The sequence below is a fragment of the Larimichthys crocea genome, chromosome VIII (genome assembly GCF_000972845.2).
Source record: "Larimichthys crocea isolate SSNF chromosome VIII, L_crocea_2.0, whole genome shotgun sequence".
NCBI classification, from domain to species: domain Eukaryota; kingdom Metazoa; phylum Chordata; class Actinopteri; family Sciaenidae; genus Larimichthys; species Larimichthys crocea.
Window position 1 is genome coordinate 15,670,012 of NC_040018.1, and position 9,044 is coordinate 15,679,055.

Consider the following 9,044-nt stretch of genomic DNA (forward strand, 5'->3'; position numbering starts at 1 on the left):
AACATACACAACAAATGGATTTGAACTATTTACAATGAATGAATGACTTACTGGAAGCTGCAAAACTGTGCTTATTGATGTTCACATATACAGGCCTACCCCCCTCATAATTATCATTATTTTGAATATACATGGTTGAAGTGTAAAACAAACAATGCACTGGCATATAAAAGTACACAATTAAAAAAATATATTTATCTGATTTTTATTTTAAAATCCTCCTGTTGCATCAAATAAAAAGATCTCATTCACAACAAAGACACTCACTAATCTGCTCATCACCACAAAATGACCGCAGTTGTATTCCACAGATAAATATGCATATGGGAAGGCACCACACGAACGAGCATATCATCATAACTTAATGAATATTTGTGACTTTGAAATGATTGGGCTCAAGTTGAAATGCTGACACGTTCTTCATTTGTGACATTTAATGTAAATTCCAGGTGGAGGTGCCATTTTAATCATAGTACTTACTATTTATGTGTTCGTGCCAAGATCGTCTGAAATATGCACAAAGTGTAGAAAGCCTTGAACAGTTATCCTTAGTTTTCATTGATTTTCCTTCTTTCAGTCATTCTTGCCTTTAGTCACTACCACCTACTTAAATTTTAACTGAAGATGTAGGCTATGTAGGCTAATCACACGTTCTCCAGGCTACCCTAGATTTAGAACTTGCCCTCTTGTGTGTGTGATACAAAGTAAAAATATCTCAGCATGCTGTTTTATTAGGAAAATTACCATCACTTTAACAACAAATGCTGACGGAAAATGAAGCACCTAATATTTTGTTGAAAGCACTGAACAGGCCATGCTGATATCACAGCTGTTGTCTTATTCTGTGAATTGTGATTGGTTAGAGCAAATTGAAATACTGCTCAGAGTATTAGGCTTTTACCACAAGTAAGTTGTTGGAGTTGCTGAACCTAATGCCACGTTTTAGAAAATATCAACATTACCAACAAGAACTTTGCCTTGTCTGTCATGCTGGAAATAACTACCAACTTTCTCTGATGATGGAGCTTGAAATGCACAAGGTGTTATCAAAAGATCACATCACATAACAGAGTTTACCTGAATCAGACTCGCTGAAAACACTGTTTGGTTTTGTTTAAGGTTTAAAGAAAAGGTTGGGGTTGTGGACATTTAGTTAAGGATAGGATTAGAGGCCAGAGACAAGGGAATGCGATAAGTCAAAATGTCTGTCTGTGTGTGTGAATGTCAAAAGGTTTCCTGGGATCCTGTGACACCATTTCTTGTGGCTGGCGATGCATCTGTTACAGCACACTTCACATAGTCTTCCTCTGAAAGCAAATGAGTACTTGAGTTTTATTAAGCTGAGGAGGGAAATGTTCTTGAATGGGAGGAAAAAGGAACAAAGGACTTTCCTTAATGGACTGACAACATTAAAAAAAATGTTTTTTAATACTTGCAAAAGGCAAGATTGTGCAGTTCTAAGCAATCTAAAACCACACTGTGAGGAAGTGTTTTCTGGATAGATTTCAGTTATCTGTCGATCAGGAGACAGTTAGTTACAGACATCTTCACTGGGAAAAACTAATATGTGTTTAAAAAAAAGAACACTTTGGTTAGAAGCTTCCTTGATTATGTTTCACAATATAGAGACCAAATGCTGCATTTTCCCATGTATGATTCTTGTTGACACCTGTATCTACTGTTGGCAGCACTGCACTGGTAAAGTGCATCTGTGAAAAAGGGAAATGAATGCTTTCTTTTCCTGTAGTTTCAGAGATATGTTATTTCCCATTAGTGTTTCTGTTGTGACAGGTGTGATTGCTACTTGTCTGTCATTTCACATCATTTATTTTGTTAAAATTATGTTGAAATTTAATTACAGTAATAAGCAACGTAATACTTTAACTTTGAACATTCACCTTGTATTAAGTGGTATGGTATATGGTGTTTATTATACTAAAAGAACTTTGACTTTGAGGTAGTGTGTATCTGAAAAGAAAATGTTCATAAATAATTGATGCAAATGAAATTCATTGTATACAATATACTTAATTTGATTGTCTGCAGGGTTTCCTGGACATTTCTAGTCAAATTGGACTTTATGATAATAATAATAATAATTACTTTGCCCACAAGAGGTCTTAGCACTTGAACATGACCAATTATTGATTTTGTTTATTTGCTGAGACAACTGGCAGCTGTTGTATTTCTTGGGAGGATAGAATGGCACTTGAGCCTGCAGCAATAGGAAACATTTCAATTCCACATTTTAAATATCAAATAAATTGGCTTATATTTTATGACAAAGGAAATGCATTCAGCAGCATACACATATTGTATTCTACTCTGCTTTCCACAGCATACCCTTGAATTTACCAAAATAATTCACAAAATTTTGGTGGGGCTCATCCAATTATGGACCAAAACAACCTACTGATTATGCAGTTTTATACCTAAATATGAAGTGCCTCATGAATAGCTACAGCCCGGCACTTATCACGTATTCTGATGCCCTTTGCTAATTTTTCACCAGTTTTGAATTTGATGAGGAGTTTTTGAAATATCCCAATATGTTAACAACCAACAAGATGAATGTCCAGTACCTAATTATTTGTAAAAAATAAAATAAAATAAAATAAATAAATAAAAAATAAATACAGACAGGAATCAAGTTGCCATGTGTGTACTAATTTTGCAAAATTGACCAGCTTCTTGTACACTGTACTCCTTATGATTGAATATTTCACTTGCTTACAACTTTTTTTTCTTCTTCTTTGAAAAAAAACAAAAAAACACCCACAAATCTATTGTATGATTGGGCAAAATGTAGGTGCTTAAATGCAACTGAAATTCACTAGCGAATGCTGTGTGGGTTTGATCAGGAAGTTAAGGCTGAGCGTGACAGAACAGACATTTAAGCAGAATACAAACACGGAAAACCACGTCCCTTGCTTACAACTTACTTCTTAAGGAAGATCTATCTGAAGAAAGGAACATCCTCACTGCATATAAACCCTAATATTTCTGTTTTGATATCCTCCCTTTAAATTTCTCTACCACCACTAAAGGCCTCAAACAGAGCACATTGCAAGCTCTGTGCTCATTGCTGTCATGTAATGCTGCTTTGTACTGCTACAGCTGCTTGTTTCTCACATGTTCTCTTCTCAAATTCTCTTGCCACCATAACTGGTGAAGAGGACATCTGGAGTCCTGTGGTTTACCTCCCATGTTGCAAACCATTCTCTCCAGGTAGTGTAAAAAAGTGTCTATGTTTTCTGTGCAAACTGTCCAGTTACCTAAAGCTCATTCTTGGGTGTGTCTGCTTTGCTGTTTGCATGTAATGTTGATTTTATCATCACTGCACAGTTAGAGCGTAATATTGCACATTTCCACTCAGAAACATGAACTACACCAGTTCCTCCCCTCTTATTGTTACCTTTTTAACTCATCCAAGCACTGCTCCTGGCTTTTCCCCTTTTCAACTTGCATACCCAGCACTAAGTATGAGCTTAAACATACGACAGTCTCAATAAACAGCTATGGTATATTGATGTTTAAAGCTTGACATTTTATTAAGACTGGTCATGTAGCATGTGTGAATGAATTACTGAAACCATCTTTACTCTGCTTTTTGGAATATGATTCTCAAGAATAATGGGTCATAGGAGAGACAATATGCAATGTTACAGTGCTTTCAGACTGCTGTCAGTCAAAACTATATTGGAATCCAGCATCCAGTCCAGCCATAAGCAAAACTGTTCACAACAGCTGACTTTATGTTAATCACTGATCAACAACCATTTAAACTCCTTTGTTTTTGTCAATGTGAGAACAAATCTGTTAATTGGCATTTGATTCAGATGACAAAGATTGCAGTAGTTACCCTTTTAAAAGGTGACATATGTAAGAGTCAATCGGCCCTCACCTACAACACAAAATCCAACACCAAGTCAAAGCTAACATTACTACAAAGCATGTAAAATATATTTCAATATTGTTGTTTAAACTGGATAAGGTTTCTTGCTAAGTCAGATTAATTGCTAGCTAGCTACAAAATACTGTCTTGGGTGGATAAAGTCTGTGAATTTATCCAATCCGGGGGCTGATCTGGCTGGTAACTTGGCTGGCTTTGCAGTTCCTTTTGGCCGATGCCCAGGATGATGCTTACTTGCACCTACAGAGTATGAGGGTTAGCAACAGGATGCTGACTTCAGTTTATTTAATGGTCAAGAGTGTCATTATTAACAAGGATTTCTGAATGTTACATATTGAATGTTTAACTGCAAAATAAATGAAAGCTTTTTAATAAGCTAAATATTACACAAATATTGCATTCCTCTGTTTCACTTTAACAAAATTAACATCACCACATTTTGTCATTTATCAATACATTCAGCAAGCATTCCTATCAAAGCCCAATATTTATGTTAAATGTTGTTTTGATCTATCATTAGGCCCTGTAGTGGGTATCAGACTGTTGCCCTGACCTTACTTAACTTTAAGCTGCCATTAAATCTGACCCTCACCCACGCAGAGAGCAGATACTCTATGACTTTACTCAGTCTTAACTGTACATTGTATCTGCTTTAACTAAACTTCTCTGGCTGACCACTCTAGCCTGTATAAGGAGTTTAATTTGAGCCTGCTGCCATCCCAACTTATCCAGCTCCACTAGTTTAAGTAATCAGGAAACTATGCCTAAAATATGTCTTTTACTGTGTCTTACCAAAGAACATGGTTTCAATATGAAGTTATATGTAACTGTAAAAGTACATACATAATATACTGCTTAATCTCTATAAAGAGATATCTGCAGGCAAGGGGCTAAGATTTTCATTTGATTTCTGTTTGTACTCTTGGTATTGACCAGTTATGTTGGTGCGGGGTGGTTACAATAGTGCATGTGGAGCCTAAAGCGGTGGAATGCATTGGTTGAAATGCAATCTTGAAACCCATCAGCCATCGTCTGATGATGATTTACTGATGACTTATTATTTAAAGTTATCTACATTCATATCATATCTGAGATATCTGTTGATAGAGATTAGTCTTTCTTGACATTCTCACGTATTAAGTTGCTAGTTTGACTGCAGAGGAAGTCTTGGCCTGGATATCCATTTTCTAGATATCCGCTACAGTGGAAGCACCGAAACATTGGCCATTGACCCCAAAGGCTAAACCATCATCAAACAATAGCCAGTTGTTTGTGAGACTGCATACTGCTCAACCCATTAATAAACTAGTCAAACCATCCAACCGAGCCTCAGGTTTCTCGATCGTGGGTCTAAAATGTATCAAATGTCCACATAGATTCTATAAATGTATCCACTGTTAAACATATATTGCTATTTATATAGGCTTAAAGTCAGAAGGAAAATACAGGTGTTTACTCCATCCACTGCCCAAAGTTCTATTAATAATTGATTGATTGTGATCCCTATCATAATCTAGGTTTTGTTAGAGGCAGACCTGACAGCTTACAGAGTGCTTTACAAACATAAAATACACAGTGTGGTTACATAATGCAGTGCAAATATGAAATAGAAAGAAAGCCATAGAACAAAGATTTTACAGGTTTTGGCAGACCTGTTATTTGCATAGTTGTCTGAAGACGTCTTATTTAAATTCCAATTTCTTAATGCTGTATCATGACAATATTGTGAATCCACTTGTGCTATTCCCAAGCTGCAGGGAAGGGACTAAGATTTTGGTTTGGTTTCTGTTTGTAGTCACAGTGACACATCAAAACAACATAAAATAATAGCTTCAAAGTGATTTTCATGCTATAATGACTTGTAATAGGGTGAATGGTACCTTTGTTATTCCCTTTCCCTGGGGACCTTACACCTATTCTTGGCCTATGTAACCTCCTCTGTGAGGAGCACTACATTACACACCACCAACTATTTCACTAATATTGGTTAAACTGGAGGCCCTTTTAGACTTTTTGGAGTTTTTAGTCTTTCCATGGTGACGCAAGTGGTATTCAGTTAGTTGCAATCTACAGCTTCGCCACTAGATGCCACTAAATCCTACACACTTGTCCTTTAAGTAAGACCTGTCCCTATCAAGCATGCTCAGCATTTTCATGTCACCTTGCTGATCATGTCAGTCTACAAAATGTTAAAAGAAATCCGATGCTGCAGTTAATATAGCTTCACTTGTGAAGAGGTTTTGGATCTCTTTAATAAAAACACTATGAATTTCAAGTGCCAGATCTACTGCTGTTGTTATAAACTATCATGCAAAGCTTGACAGAATTGTGTTGTGAAGAGTCAATCTGAACGAGCTGCTGGATGAAGAGGAGCAGGATGTAGGAGAAGCCTGATGTGATTAAAATCTATACATTGGCCCTCTCTGCTCAACAACACATCTATGTCTAGAATAAACCAGAGCAGAATGAACTTGTCCAGTGATTCATTGTGCCAGACTCCATAGCCATACAGCTGTGCCTCTATAGCAGCATAACACTCATACAGTTCTGAACAGCAAACATTTTACAGTTTGATGGGGATGAGGAAGCTCTCTTGGTATGCTCGCTCACACAGATTATCCTAGTTTGTTCGTACCCAAGGCCATATCTTCCCATAGTGCACAAGAAATAGCATTTGACAGTGCAGCACAATCATTCTCTCAACTGAAAACACATACCTATGGATAAAGGTATAATAGTCCTTGTGAAATCACCTTTGTGCACGTACTTTGGATGTGCATGGCCTTTAAATATATATATATATATATGTCAGCACAGTTGTGCAGTAGTTAGCACAAAAACAAGGTTGTGGGTTCAAAAGCAGAAGAAGCAATGGTCCTGTGTGTTTGCTCTGGGTTCTTTAGTTTCCTCGTGACAAAACCCTGGTGACCCCAAACTGCCTATAGGTGTGAATGTAAGCATGAATGATCTTCTGTCTCTTTGTCAGCCCTGTGAATAACTCGTTATGTGTCCAGGGTGTACCCTGATAAGCTCATAGAGATAATGGGCAGAATGAATGTCATTTGTGATTTTTTTTTAAAGTTTTACAGTGTTTTCTTTGTAATAGATATTGATGGCAAACAAGTTTATCCAGGTATCAGTTGTGACTGTGCCCACTATGTCAAAACAGCAGTACAACCCAGTCCTGTCACTGAGTTAGAGCTCTTCTCGTAGAAATGGTTAACACAACACTTGAAAACACCAAATCATAAATATGGATAGCTGGACATGTACATTTGTGATATTTACTTATCAAAATTTTGCGAACGCAGTTTTATGACCACCTCACAGTAAACGATCGATCGGGGGAGTGCATCGCAGCCTGAGCAAAACATCGAGGATTCCAGACTGGAATTGGAAATTTGTCTGCAACAGTGACATCTTTTGAAAAATGATTTGGTGCAAGGCAGCATTACTGGAACACTTAATGGAATGGATAATGTTATTAGTTACACCTGTGCTTGTCCTGCTTTGACAAGTCAAAATGTCTGCTGTAAAAAGGGTCCACTGAAGAAGACAAGGCTCTAAATTGTTGTGTGAATGGTTGTTTGTCTCTATGCGCCCTGTGATGAGCTGGCGACTTGTCCAGGGTGTACCTTGCCTCTCTCCCCAAGTAAGCTGGGAAAGGCTCCAGCCCTACTGTGACCCTGATAAGGATAAGCAGTTAGAGATAATGGATGGATGGATAGTTATCGTGATTGAGAGTATGATGTAAGGCACTATGCAGTAACTATAGCTCCTCCCAGCCACCATTAAACCATTCATCCTAGTGAAAGTCATTACATAGTAAATGGAAAATGTCATTTGTGTGTATATCTATAATTAACCTAAATATTAGTTAAAAAATTATATCGGTACATAACACAAGGCCCAGTGTTTTTTTGTTGCCTTATAGTCTTTTTAATCAATCTTCATGGCAGCCATTTTTCATATCTGAAAGCACAGGTGAAAGTAATAGCATTTTGATGAGGGTCTCATCCATCCATGATCTGTAACTGCTTATCTTCAACAGGGTCAAGGTGGGGCTGGAGCCTATCCTAGCTGGTTCAGGGCGAGAGGCGGGGTACAGCTCATCACAGGGCACATAGAGACAAACAGCCATCCACACTCATATTCACACCTACTGGCAATTTAGAGTCATCCGTTAACCTATAAAGTGCATGTCTTTGGACTGTGGGAGGAAGCTGGAGTACATGGAGATATCCCAAGCTCCCATCCTGGGAGAACATGCAAACTGATGTGACACTGGAAACCTAAAATAACTCTTTCCATTATGAATATTAACCACTGCTCTTGTTCTGTTAAAGATTCCTGCTATAAAAACCCCTAAAACAAAACAAAAAACTAGTCCATCATGCGACATGTTTAATGACGGCGCACACGGTGGCGCTGCTGAGTAATGAGCGTAGAGACGCAGATCAAACATGTGGTGAAGGCAAATGAAAAAAAACAGATACAATAACCACGAGGAAGACTTTGAAGACAACTTAAAGGACGAAAACTGCTGTTGACTCTGGAGCTGGACACGCCACGTTGACCCAGCTGAGTTTGGACAGGTGGTCTGCATGAACTGAATCATCTTATGAAGGTAAATACGTCTGCGTAGGCGCGCCAAGGCCAAAAAGGACAGCACACACCTGGGTCAAGGTAAGACTGCTGGTGTTTCTTATGTTTGTTGCTGGTTGAACGAGCAGTGCAAAGGTTTTGGGTTGTTGATACTTTGCTAACAGAGACGTTGCATGCTGGCAAGTCATAAACTCACAGGTGTATCAATGCTGCTACTGTGCGTGCTGGACCTGAGCTGTCACTGTTATCAGATCTGCCTGTGTGTGTGTGTGTGTGTGTGTGTGTGTGTGTGTGTGTGCTGCTGTGACACAAAGTGTCTGCTGTGCTACCAGTCCACTGTCAAAATAATCATGTTAAGTGTGCAGTCTGGTGGATTTGGATGGACAGGAGGGCATTTTTATTTATTTCTTTGGACTGATTCACTGGTGCACATAGAGGAAGTTGCTGTGTCACTTGGAGCTTGATTACATTTTACAAATCCTGTTTTGAGTCTTACCTGTGCTTGGATTATGCTTTGTCTTTATAC